Genomic DNA, 15,000 nt, shown 5'->3' with positions numbered 1-15,000 from the left:
TTATACATATATATATATATATATATATATATATATATATATATATATATATATATATATATATATATATATGAACAAAGTTACAGCCGCAAAGGAAAAGTGAAACAATAACTTCTCATTTTTTCACTTATCTTTCGTGGCTGTAACTTTGTTCGTATATTCGTCATATTTTTACCTTTTTCGTGAGTTAAAACCAAGCATATATAGATAGATAGATAGATAGACAGAGATATGTATATGTATATGTAATATACATATTTATATATAAATATATATGTATATATATCTATATATAATATATATATATATTTAAAATATTATATATTGAGAGAGAGAGAGAGAGAGAGAGAGAGAGAGAGAGAGAGAGAGAGAGAGAGAGAGAGAGAGAGAGAGAGAGAGAGAGAACTAGCTCTTGCAAAGTCATGAAAAATATTCCATCCAAAAGAATATAACAAATTAAATATCCTATCCCTCAAACCGCAGATGGCTTCCCCAGCCCCTCGTTATGCATGATAAAACTTCGTTGCAAAATTACATTAAAACTTCGTGAGGACTAATTATGCAAACCGCGACTCGGAGACTGACTGATTCCTCCGGATGAAAGAATCATAGAATCCTGAATCATAGAATCCCGATCATAAAGAAGGAAATGAGATGAGAATTCTCGACTGACTCTGGATGAATTCAGTGCAGTGATTCTCATATCTTTTTTTCTATTTGGAATGCAAGGAGGAGAAGAATAAGAATGACAGATGAGAAAACTTTCATTTTGGAGAAAGAAGCGACTAATTACGTGGCTTCTAATTACGTGGAAGTTCATACTAGATTCAGCAGTTTAATTACGAATGTGGCAGGACATTTACGGTGTTACATATATATATATATATATATATATATATATATATATATATATATATATATATATATATATATATATATATATATATATATATATATATATATATATATATATATTTACATACTGTTGCATATGAAGTAAGATCCACAATGAAATCCATGGTATAAAACTTCAAGTGTATTAAAAATAACAAACAACAAAAACCCACACACTTGAAGTTTTATTAGCATGGATTTCATTGTGGATCTTTCTTAACAGGTCTGAGAAGTATGACGCAGTACTTTTATATTCCATGTGTGTATGTATGTATGTAATATATGTATATACATATATATATATACATACATACATATTACATATATATATATATATATATATATATATATATATATATATATATATATATATATATATATATATATATATATATATATATATATATATATGTATATGTATGCATGTATATATATTTATATACATACATACATACATATATTACATATATATATATATATATATATATATATATATATATATATATATATATATGTTCAAGTGAAATAAAAAGAACAATGAAATCTAGAGAGGCATTTGCAAAAGACCAAGAATTTTTGATATCCTTACATGCAAATGATAAATCGTGTAAAAACTGATGGTCTTCATGAAGTTTGCATGATATCCCATACATTTATACCCCAAAAACTCTCTCTCTCTCTCTCTCTCTCTCTCTCTCTCTCTCTCTCTCTCTCTCTCTCTCTCTCTCTCTCTCTCTCTCTCAGACCTAAATGTATACATATATGACGTCGAGCATTTAGGGAGGATGCTGAGTAGCGTTAAGATTGGTTTTACTTGAAATCGTGGCTGAAATGGAAGGAATTTAAAAGGCTATTGTTAACCAACTAACCTTAAGGCAAACATATAATGCGTCTTATAATGCCTCTGATATAAAAAAAAAAACACCAGAACCCCTGAAGTTTAAAAATAATTCGGGGTCGTATGGATAGGTTGAAGAAATTCGCAACAGCTTTAAATGGATTCTTGTATGTGTGTTAAGTGAAAGAATCATACAAAAGAATTAAATTATCTAAAAAATTAGTGTTTGGAAAAAAGCTAATTTTGAAGCCCTAAAGAATGATAAAAGCGCTTGTATAAGACAGAATTGATAAAGACCTAAATAAGTAGAATTCCAGGAAAAACATGGATTAGATGTTTTACAAAATTAGCAAAAACAAAATCACTTTGTCTACGGCAAAAAGCATACGGCAAAACTGCATGTGAAAAAATATGCAGGTGCATTAAGGTAACAGGAGAGAATGTGCTTAAAGTTGATGGACCATTGAGGTGTTCCCGTATGCAAATAGTATAAACAGTGCCATCAGCAATAAACGAAATTACTTCTATGGACATTTCAGTGTTTATATTTTTTTTCAACTTGAATAAAACATACCTAGTTGAATTATAAAAAATCTTAGTCGTTGGCGAAAAGTAATTAATTATGCAGCATTTCTTGCCTAGAAAGGTCACAGAAATGACCACGGCCTCACAAAACTTATTAAAATCCTACTGTGTGTTTCAGGTGAAGCTACTGCAGTACTTTACTTATCTTTTATGAAAATATATTTATGAAAGTTTCTAAGTGTGCTACGAAATTCTTGCAAGGCTGTGTTCATACATCTAATATTCAGTTCTCTGACACACTTCCATAATATTCCATCAACTCCAATGTTTATTAGACAGCCTTATGAATCTGTCATTCAGGGAAGCAATTAAATGATGAGACGATTATCAAATGGAAAAATGAGCAGTCGCAGACTGAATTACATTTGATTAAAATAGCAAGATTCTCTTGGAGGGAGGTGTTAGTAATTTGCAAATTGTTTCAAGTATGTGAAGGCAATGGTGCGCATCAAGAATATTATCACTGGAGTAAATTCACGTATGGCAGTAATTTAAGAGGTAAAATGCTTCTAATATCATAAGAATTGGTTATTTAGAATGAAAAGCATTTGGAAAATATGGTAATGTAATAATGGATAATATATTTCTAATATCACCAGAATTGGTTGCTTAGAATGAAAAGGATTTGGAAAATATGGCAATGTAAAAATGGATAATATACTTCTATATATATAGTTCTATATGATATCATAAGAATCGGTTATTTGGAATGAAAAACATTTGGAAAAGTAGGCATGAATGACATTAAAACAGTCACACATTATTTCCAGAAATCTGGGAAATTACTAGTCTTCACAAAAGTTGTAATTTGGAACAACCGTGCCGAAGGGGGGAAAAAATAAAATACTGTTTGTAATAACAGGATGATGACGAATGTTTCTTCATACTGCTTTTATGTGAAAGATTATGGTGTTTGCAGCTACAAAAAATTGACAAAACTGTTTCTCAGAACGATAGCTACAGATTGCAGATGAAATGTTTGAGGTATTTATGAATGTAATGGAGAATAGAAATCTTGTAGTAATAATTAAAATGCATTATAGAAATTTATAACAAGTGTATCTCGTAATATTTAAAATACCTAATATGACTATTGTTGCTAAGGCGAAATTCTCCCCACCTTACAGTCTCTGGAACTAAATAAATCCAATTAAGTTTCGCGTAACTGAATTTATTTAGTTCCACTCTCAGACTGCCGTTTTTGCCTGCGTTCCTCTTGCAAGTTACCTGCTGTGGAAAATATGAATTTCTCTCTCTCTCTCTCTCTCTCTCTCTCTCTCTCTCTCTCTCTCTCTCTCTCTCTCTCTCTCTCAATTAAGAGCACTCTGCTTTACCATATCAACATCCCTGTAAGTGATAGATTCCGAAAAGCCATTTTGTGTTCTTCCAGCCCTCCTGAGAAATGGCCGGTCTAGGGAGCCATTAGGAGCAGTGCAAGCGAAAAGCTATTTGCCGTTCAGCAGTCGAATAATCAATGTTTGTATTTGCCAGGGGGTATTAGATTAATGTAACAACGGAGCCAGGAGGGAAGATTCGGGGGTAATTTTATCAAGAGCCATATTTTTCCAGCCTGGTTTAATGCGTTTAATGGAATGCGTTCCATAGGAGACTAATTTCCGGCAGCGGGCGATAAAGAGTGATCGGTTCTTTCGGAAGGGTTTCATTTCTCGACAAAATATGCGCACTATTCTTTATATTCCGTGATAAAAGGGAGTTTCTGAATGATGATGGAATGAGGGGCTGCGAAAAGTGATTGGATTCTTTCGCATGATAACCGGATGAAAGACAATATGAATAGATTCCTCGTCTAATTTTGAATACTGATGGGCAATTATGGGGGCAAATTTGAAAACAATGGAATCACTGAACAGAGAGAGAGAGAGAGAGAGAGAGAGAGAGAGAGAGAGATTCTACCTCTTTTCAAGAATCAGAGTTTAATTAAAACTGGATCTATTTTCCATTAAAGGATTTAATATTAAGAAAGGAGGGTATGAATAGTAGCAGGTAGTCCTAGATGCCCTACAGTTAAAGGCATACTCATTGATTTTGAGAGGTTATATATGTCAGCAAGACAGTATTATATTCTTCCATGATAGCTAATGCTTCTTTTGTTTTCAAAATTACTCTAGACGTTTTCTATTCATACTAGTACTAAGAATGAAACTTATTGATGTACGCATATGGAGAAATTTAATGACATTTCTGAAAGGCGAATTAAATTTTAATAACCTGCAACAAAGGAGCAGCAGCATATAACTAATACGGTAGTGTTCGTTTTCATACACGTACAAGGTTTAGTTCAACTAGAAAAACAGTATTCATTACACAGTTGCAATTCAACTAAAAAACAGTATACAACAGACAGCTGCAGTTCAACTAGAAAACAGTATACAATACACAGCTGTAGTCCTACTAGAAAACAGTATACAATACACAGCTGTAGTCCAACTAGAAAACAGTACACAATACACAGCTACATTCCAACTAGAAAACAGCATACAATACGCAGCTGCGGTTCAACTAGAAAACGGTATTCAGTGAACACCAAAGCACTCAATGGGATTCGTGTTTACGGGACGCCCAGGAGCAAGAGACTGTTTAAACTGAAACAACAAAGACAATAACAAATGGGATTGGTTTATCAACGCCTACATCTGTCGTAACATCTACGCTTCCCAAGACTGTAACAGACCTTGTGTAATAGCGTTCCCCAAATTCATAGTGACACGACACACAAAGGGCTGTTGGTCCTGTTGTCTCTCCCGGGAAGAAATCCGAGTCTTTTTTGTTTGCGTTTCGTAAGTCAGCTGGCACTTTGGAATGTTTCAGGAAAAGGTGAAGGTTTTGTTATCGAGAACTAAAACGGTTGATAATAGGATTACAAAGATTATAAAGGATTTTATAGCTTATAATGGATTATCAAGCTTATAAAGGATTACAAAGATTATAAAAGATTACTACCTTTCGCATTTATATACGAAAGCTTACAAGCTTTTACGATTTCCTGCTAAAACAATGGATTTCAGTTTTTCTTTTTTTCTTAGAGAGCTACTACTTCAGTTCTACAATTAGGCTGATAATCAAAACTTTTATTCAGTGCCTTGTTCTTTAATTATTAGTCTTTAATTTTACATTAAATGATCCCTTAGGCTGAGTCCATTTTTGTTTACGATATGTAAACAAAAGTCCGCACTAACACAGCAAATAGGTTGAACACAAATTTACGATTTGGAGAGGGAATCTTTGACTAATGTTGGGAATCGTATGAAGCACTGGTGAGGACTACAAACTTTTATTCAACCTGTTTGTGATGTGTGCATATAAATCACCGACGGGTGTTTTATGACATGGTTTACTGAATTGTGGACGCATCTTGATTCTGCATGTATTTTTTCTTCACTAATTATGCGTGCTTTCTATCCAGGATAATAATAATGAACTTTTATTTTTGCAGGTATCAAGACGGGGAATGGACACCTACCATGTGCTTCTAAAATAAGTTGTGTTGTTTCTCAGTTAATTTCCTTTTAGTGCACTCTTTGTGACTGAGCTGAGTGTAACTGATTATACTGTTAATCCATCTTTCATACAGTAATCACATATCAAAGTTCTCGAAATGAAGAGGCACATAAGAAAGCTAACTATTAGATCACATGAAGTTCTAGTTAAAGAGATTTCAGTTAGAAAAATCAAGAACCTTTCCCTGACAAGAAGAAAATTGTCTGAAACACCTGAGGTTACGTATGTCTAAAAACTCGACTACAGTACAATGCCTGACCAAAGCTTATCATTATTGAAAAAGAGGACAAACGCAAGAAAAGCGACAAAAGTTGAACTACACGCAATGTCCCTGGAAGACTCTCAGAGGACAAGTCCCAAACCCTCTGGGGAAGCCGTGACAGTGCGTGGGGAGCCCTCGAACGTGGACGGGAGGCCCCCAAGGAATAGACAGTGCGGTGGGAAACAGCAATATACCACCTCCTGGCCCCAGTGCGTCAAGCCTCTCATTCCGTGGAGTGGAAGCGCTTCAGGGGCGGCGCCTCCATTCCCTCCGCTTCTCCCATTCATTTACCGTCCGAAGACCATTTCTGTTCTCATTCTACTGACGACGATGGCAGCGCTGCTGCGTCTGGCTGAAGGATCTGACGTCATTAGAATAGGTAGGAGAACCCTGTAGTCGTTTCAGATTGTTCTAACATAACCAAGCCATGGTAATGAAGGTTTTCGTGTTTTGACTGTGTGGTCCTTTATAAATTTGCACATGTGTTTTTGGAAATGAACACTCGCACACACACACGTATATATATATATGTATATATGTGTGTATAAAATATATATATATATATATATATATATATATATATATATATATATATATATATATATATTTATGTATGTATATCTATGTGTATAAATATAAATATATATATATATATATATATATATATATATATATATATATATATATATATATATATATGTAAATGTCTTTATAAGTACACCTAATGAGAGAGAGAGAGAGAGAGAGAGAGAGAGAGAGAGAGAGAGAGAGAGAGAGATCGTGTAGATCTTCATTACCCCAGTACTCTGAAATGAAGATTCATTACGTCCTTTCTCAAAGATGAAACTTTTGAATCATCCTCCCGAGATTACGCGCAGGTCTCCGGATCTTTTCTTTTTTAGAGAAATTTTCAACTTTCTCCATACATAAAGGATGTGTCTTTCATTCACCACTCTTCGTGATTACTCTCTCTCTCTCTCTCTCTCTCTCTCTCTCTCTCTCTCTGTCTGTGTGTGTGTGTGTGTGTGTGTGTGTGTGTAAGAGCGGTTAAGGGTAGGGTATTCTGTTTCTCTGCAGCATTACTTATTCCTTATGCCAAACAAAATCAAATGAGAAGGATAAATATTATTTAAAAGCAATGAGATATTTTATATGCATACACACACACACACACACACACACATATATATATATATATATATATATATATATATATATAGTATATATAGTGTATATATGTATACATATATATATATATAAATATATATATATATATATATATATATATATATATATATATATATATATATATATTAGTATCTTAAGTAAACAAACGTATATGTAAACATAATATTCTGATAGTTGGAATCGTTGAACATCATTCCCTTCCAGTCATATTGTGCTTGCGTGAGAAGAGCATCTGTACTACTATTTGTGACTACTGAGCTATCTCAGAAGTCATATTTAGCTGCCTTCTGCCTGTTGTGACCATATAACAATGTTTCAAAACCTTGGCCTGCACCACAGCTAATGAAACATAACACCCAAGAGGAGTTTCGAGTTTCCTTTAAGATATTTTCAAACGCTTACATTAAATCGTTGCTTCCAACACACTAAAGCTTCCAGTCCAATAACTATTCTCCATACATCCAAATCAGTCCTGAAATTCTTCTTATGCCCAGCATTTTCAAATTATATACTCACTTCACCAAGTTATCATCAACTCCACATGACCAGACCATCAGAAAACTGATTCGTCTTCTCATCTATGCTAACCTTCCCTTACTATTGTCGCCCTCTCACTCCTCCTTACTCTACGTATGCAATGCTAACAATTAATCTTAGCAACTTCAAACATTTGGAAGTAGCATTCACACTTCACTTCCGAAAAGGGGGGTCATCCCAACAATCAAATTCGCACAACCTTTGGCTTTCATTGACACTTCTCTTTCGTAACTTTCCACCACCTTACATGTTTCACATATTCTCTGATTTACCTCTTCTCTCATATTACACGCAACCGTTCAATATACTCCAGAATACATTTGCATATTCATCACTTCCACTCTCCCACCATCCAGGTAAACATTCGATACTCCATATTCGTTTTCACTTACCAATATAACATAATTCTTACTAATATCGCCTTAGGTATAGTCTCTTCTCGTAAAGACTTTCGTACTCTTTCACTAGTTTCTGCAGTTTATCATCACTATCCCCAATCAAACACCATATCATCTGTAAACATCTGCCATTCCACACAGACTTCTCAGTCCTTTTCGTATCCTATATATTTACACGCACATCGCTAAATCTCTATCACTTCTACCATTATTTTTTGAATATCAATGAATTCTGTGTTCTCAAATTTTCACAGAATTGTTTTATTATCAACATGACCCTAAGTCTATTCTTTTGTTAACTTACTGTATTTTCTCAGTCAAAAGTCTACCTTTCATATATTCTGTTATACTGTAATTTTGACTGTAACTACTTATCACCTTCACCCTTGCACAAAGACATATATATATATATATATATATATATATATATATATATATATATATATATATATATATATATATATATATAAGCAGATATAGCACAGGATAAATGAAACAGTAACTATGTAACAAGTGTTTCATATTCCTAGTAGTACATCTGCATATACACAGCACGTGTTATTATGATTTTATTATGATTTTATACAATATATATATATATATATATATATATATATATATATATATATATATATATATATATATATATATATATATATATATATATATGTAGGCTATATTATAAGACTAATTCAGGTATCCGTAGGTTTTCATTAGTTTTATTCAATATTTGTTTGATAAACCGACAACAAATTCATTTCGTTGATTGGACTCCCATCACGCGAGGAAAAAGAAATATCCTGGTGTGAAAAATCACCTTCAATTATCAGAGCCTCACACGTTTCTGTCCCTAGTTGCGAAAGACTTATTGCATCAAACCACTCGAGAAATTCACTAAAAATTGTTGGAAGCTTCGGACAGACGCAAAATCAAACAAAAGGAGCGAGGAAGAAATTCTCGGGAGAGCCTCTCACTGCGAGGAGAGTTAGGAGCCTGGCGCAGGACTAATAGAACACAAAATTTCCCATTAACTTCGAAAGCAAAGGAATGAGGTGACATTATTTCTCCTCTCGTTAACGAGGGAAGATTTTCCGCAATGACGTCACGACTGCCAAAGGTTGTCGAAGACGGAAATAAATCACAGGTTTGTGTGTTTCAAAGGTTAAGATTAGTCTTGTTGATACTTCCCTCTTAACAGCAGTCACTTCATTCTTACATATTTATGAATATGCCTACGCGAGGAAGAGTGAAAAGAAGTAACATTTAATACGGCATATGCTTTCACAATCATTTTTTGTTGGTAAAGATCGGAAATTTGCCCAGCATTACTGCACTACTCTTAGGACGAAAATGTTTAATCCTATTCATTGAGGCTGATAAAAATGTAACGAAATTATTATTCACAACAGCAAGAGAAAAAAAATTAAGACAAATTGCGAAAATGAGAATATTGTACATCTATTTTTGGGGAAACTTCATCAACGAATTTACAAATGCTGTGCCTATTATGTGAAACGCTCAAGAACTTTGATTAGGAAATATAGTCCAGTTAAACGCGCCTCCCGCCCCCCGCCAAGATAATAAACAATTACAGAGACTTCTAAAACATTCGTAAATGACATATGCTAAACAAATGTAACTTCAAAATAGCTCAAAAATTTTTACTGAAAAAAAAACTGACCTAATTCCGAGGTCTAAGGCCAGGTCTCTCACTGAAGATTAATTCTTATATTCTTTATTCCTCTATATCACATTTGCGTTCGTAATGAGGGCCTTCTTGTATCCCAATTTAAAACAATTTCATATACATGATAAAAAAATTACGTAAAAAGCGAAAACAGTTCTACCTTCTTGGAGAAACCTGACAAGACCGCGTAGCGTAAAGGCTACTACACCAGAAATGGCGAGAGAAATTCGCTATTTTATCTCAATCTTTCGGGGATTTTCATCCCGTTATCTTTCTCGCCAAACACTCGTCTCCTCCCCATCTTCAAAGCTGGCCCTCTATTCCCTCTGATCCTTTAAGAGAGAGAGAGAGAGAGAGAGAGAGAGAGAGAGAGAGAGAGAGAGAGAGAGAGAATGTGTGAAACCAAAGGATTCCCCTTATGGGAAATAGATGAAGTTAGTAAAGTCATCTTCAGAACAAGGGGATGATGGAAACCTAACTTCTTCTTGAAAGGCTGTTACTTTTTATACAGCAGTGGGATATTAGATATATATATATATATATATATATATATATATATATATATATATATATATATATATATATATATATATATATATCAAACTACTTTTATCACGATGCAAAATAATAAAAAATTGAAGTGTTGAAGTGGAGACAGTTCCTGTTTGATTAGGGAATTTTGCTCTCCATGAAAATGATGAAATAATGTAGACGTGAGGTATCTATTGAATAACACATACACACAGAAATTTGCACATATACATATAAATATAAATATATATACATCCACATGCGTACGTCATACATATATATTAAATATATATATATATATATATATATATATATATATATATATATATATATATAAATATATACATATATATATATATATATATATATATATATATATATATATATATATATATATATATATATATATATATATATATACTGTATATGCTGTATCATGATTAGCAACAGAAGCAATATCCTCAATCATCTGTCTGTTTGTCTGTCTCCATCTTCGCCTTTCATTTTCACCCACCTGAACCGAAGGCACTTGCAACCTTGGAATAATAATTTTCACAGGAAAAATCTCTTAACTAGAATATAAAACTTTTCCTCAATTGCCATTTAGGTCTTCGTAGAAAGGCGTGACGCTGCATGATTTTCGAGATTCTTCTAAGAGCTAAAAGTCGAAGACTAATTGAAGTGTCAGAAAGTCTGTGGCAGCATTTATTCAGACAGCTTTATAAACCGAAAATTTCCCTCCTGTTTTTCAAGTCACGAACACTAGCAGTTTCTTTTGCCCACCCACACACACACACCGTAAAATTTGACATGAAACAATATATAAATAAATAAATATATATACGACACACACATATACACTGTATATATACATAAATATATGTGTGTATATATATTTTTACACATATTTTTTCATGTTAAATTCTACGGTGTGTGTGCATCATGTCGTGTGTGTGTGTGTACAAAGAAATGTGTGTTCGTGGCTTGAAAAACAGGAGGAAATTTTCAGTTTTTAAAGCTGTTTGATATATATATATATATACATATATATATATATATATATATATATATATATATATATATATATATATATATATATATATATATATATATATATATATATATATATATATATATCCGTGTATGTTTATGCTATATATTTAGAAGACATATGTAACATCGTAATAAAATCATTTTTTGATAATTCTTACTAAGATTTATTCAAGTTTGTACATCACGTTTGCATGTTTATTTTGCTTAGCTCTTCATAAGGAAGCCAAACTCATATAAACGCTTTTCAGGTCATTCGTAAGCAGTTCAGCCTTCCTAGGATTCATGCCATCTCGAGAAAAATAAAATTTTTCACATTCCAGCAAAGTTATATTTAAATAGAAACCTGATAGTGTTGCTTATTATAAGAATGAAATATGACGCAACTTTTTCTCATATCATCTTAACGCTTAAACATACAGTTAATACATAGTGATTCATATACACTATATATACAGTATATATATATATATATATATATATATATATATATATATATATATATATATATATATATATATATATATATATATATAAATAATCTCAAGAAAGATTGAATTCAAATATTTCTCTTTTTCCCCTCTCATCATAAATCATTCGTAACTCTCTCTCTCTCTCTCTCTCTCTCTCTCTCTCTCTCTCTCTCTCTCTCTCTCTCATCATTCGTATATATCTTAACCTTCTTTTTCATATAATCTCCAGAAAAAATAAAATGTTTTTGAAATACAACAAAAGTTATATTTCATAATAAACTCAACATTATCCCTTACTAAATCATTGGTATAAGTAGCAGTTTTATTTATATCATCTCAATGCTTAAACATACACACAACGTTATCAAACTTCACTTATTTGCACAGCATCTCATCCACGAACCTAAAGAGGCATACCGTATATGCACCAACGAACCCGGATATTGAAATGCAGGCGGATTCTCTCATATAACAATCCCATTTTTCAGTCGGAAAACGGAAAGGATTTATTTTCGCCTTGTCGGTCCATTTTTAATTTTCCCTCCGCCTCCAACCGGGCGGCCGAGGTCTCTCTATATGACAAAGGCCCGAGGGGTCGTCGCCATTCACGAAAATTCCGAAAAGTTGGCGTTTTTTCGATGGCTCTGCTGCCACGCTCACCAATTGGTATGCATAGGTTAGGTGGATGCATGTGGGAGACTCTCCTCTGGTATTTTGCCTTTTCCAATGTTTCCTTTTCGTCTCTCTCTCTCTCTCTCTCTCTCTCTCTCTCTCTCTCTCTCTCTCTCTCTCTCTCTCAAACAGCAACAATGGATTCAGATCTTATGTCTTTTTCCCTATCAACAGAAACGATTATACTTGCGCTCTCTTTGTCTCTCTAATTAAAAATAATGAATACATGTAACCCCCCCCCTCTCTCTCTCTCTCTTTCTCTCTCTCTCTCTCTCGCTTTAAAAAAAACGCTTTAGAACAGCACATACCGGAAGGGACCCTCGTGCCATTAGTTGCATTTAGCCGGGGGTGATGAGAAGGTAAGAGACTCGGCGGAAAGTTTTGATGAGTTCGAAAGGCGATGAAAAAAGGGCTTTCTGGCTGACGAACTCTTCGGGACGAGTTTTGATAGTCGAGAGCTTTACTTTAACTATAAATGGGGTCAGTTACGTTATTCAGAGAGCCTCTTGTTAATTAAGCATGTCATGTGTACCTCTTACGTGCAGAGAGAGAGAGAGAGAGAGAGAGAGAGAGAGAGAGAATGTTGCTTCGCCTCTCTAGACGCCATGCATGTAAATTCGGAAGACAAAACATTGTAAACTGAATTAAATGCACAGAGAGAGAGAGAGAGAGAGAGAGAGAGAGAGAGAGAGAGAGAGAGAGAGAGAGAGAGATAGAGCCCAGTGTAATCATTATGGGAGACACTATATGATGGTTATTACCGTAATTACGTCGCGCTAAGAGATCATGAATGTACTGCGAATGCGCTGCATACCATACCTTCTATTACGATTCAAAAGCAATTTTCAATTCACACAAGCAGAGAGAGCGAAAGGGGAGAGAGATACTTTTACTCTCTGGTAAGTCGAATTTCTGATTAATTTACAGGTTTTGAGCCATAGTAGTCAACGATTTCTCTCTATCAATAGGTAATTTTAAATTTTATTGGTAAGTAACACTATTTTCATATAGCTAAAACAACTTTAACACCGTAAAATATATACGAAAGAGAGAAGATGTTGTATAAAAATGCTGAGTCAATCTTCTAAGTAAACAATGGCAACTTCACAATCTGTTTGTTATTAATGGCCATCTGGAATTTAACAAATTTTAAAGACTACAATACAGGAAACACCAGTAAGATTCAAATAAATACTAATTACTCAAAACTCTTATAAAAGATAAAGTTATTACAAACAGAAACACCTCAACCGACACTAGTGTACAAAAATATGCGATTATAGTGAGCCATGACATTTCATATGTGATTATAGTGAACCATGATATTTTACAGAGTACTTATAACACCTGCAGGAAAGTTGTTTATGATGAAATACGAGAATAAGAACGAGATATTACGCTTTTTGTAGCGTACACTTTAGGAATCCTCATGAACTGTGACACTTATACAACAAGGGAGATTAAGAATAAATACAAGAAAATCCTTCTAAGTTATTATTCTATATCAGTTACTTTTACTGACACAGGTGGGTAATACAGTATGAATCTTCAATGCTTTATTGACAACAGTAACTCATGTTTCTAATGAATATTTAAAATTTGGCTATGCATGAAACTTCCGTACTAGGCAATGGCAATTTTACCCGCCCTCCCCCCGCCCCGCCTCTCTCCCTCTCTCTCTCTCTCTCTCTCTCTCTCTCTCTCTCTCTCTCTCTCTCTCTCTCTAACAAAAGAATGAATACAGGCTTTCTCTTTTTGACAAAAACAGTGTATACATGAGCTCTCTCTCTCTCTCTTTAACAAACTGACATGTTCTCTCTCTCTCTCTCTCTCTCTCTCTCTCTTTCTCTCTAGCAAACTGGCATGTTCTCTCTCTCTCTCTCTCTCTCTCTCTCTCTCTCTCTCTCTCTCTCTCTCTCTCTCTCTCTAACAAACTGTTCTCTCTCTCTCTCTCTCTCTCTCTCTCTCTCTCTCTCTCTCTCTCTCTCTCTCTCTCTCTCTAAAAAAAAAAAAAAAATCTTTAGAATAGCACCTAGCCTACCGGAGAAAGACCCTCGTGCCATTCGTTGCATTTAGCCGGGGGTGATGAGAAGGTAAGAGAGACTCGGCAGAAAGTTTTGATGAGTTCGAAAGGCGATGAGAAAAGGGCTTTCAGGCAGCTGAACTCTTCGGCAACAGTTTTTGAAAGTCAAGAGTTTTACTTTAACTATAAATTGGGCGAGTTAAGCTATTGCAGAGCCTCGTGTTAATCATGTCATGAGTACATCTTATGTGCAGAGAGAGAGAGAGAAGAGAGAGAGAGAGAGAGAGAGAGAGAGAGAGAGAGAGAGAGAGAATGTTATTTCCTCTCACTAGACGTCATGTAA

The 15,000-nt window shown here is 34.0% G+C and overlaps 1 pseudogene; it reads left to right on the top strand.

The window, feature by feature from the left end:
• Nucleotides 1-15,000, top strand: part of LOC136842668 (glutamate receptor ionotropic, kainate 2-like) — a 97,972-nt pseudogene that overhangs the window by 9,662 nt on the left and 73,310 nt on the right.

Source organism: Macrobrachium rosenbergii, chromosome 10 (assembly GCF_040412425.1).
Source record: "Macrobrachium rosenbergii isolate ZJJX-2024 chromosome 10, ASM4041242v1, whole genome shotgun sequence".
Taxonomy (NCBI): domain Eukaryota; kingdom Metazoa; phylum Arthropoda; class Malacostraca; order Decapoda; family Palaemonidae; genus Macrobrachium; species Macrobrachium rosenbergii.
Note: the sequence above shows the minus strand (reverse complement) of the source record. Positions and strands in the feature narration are given on the sequence as shown.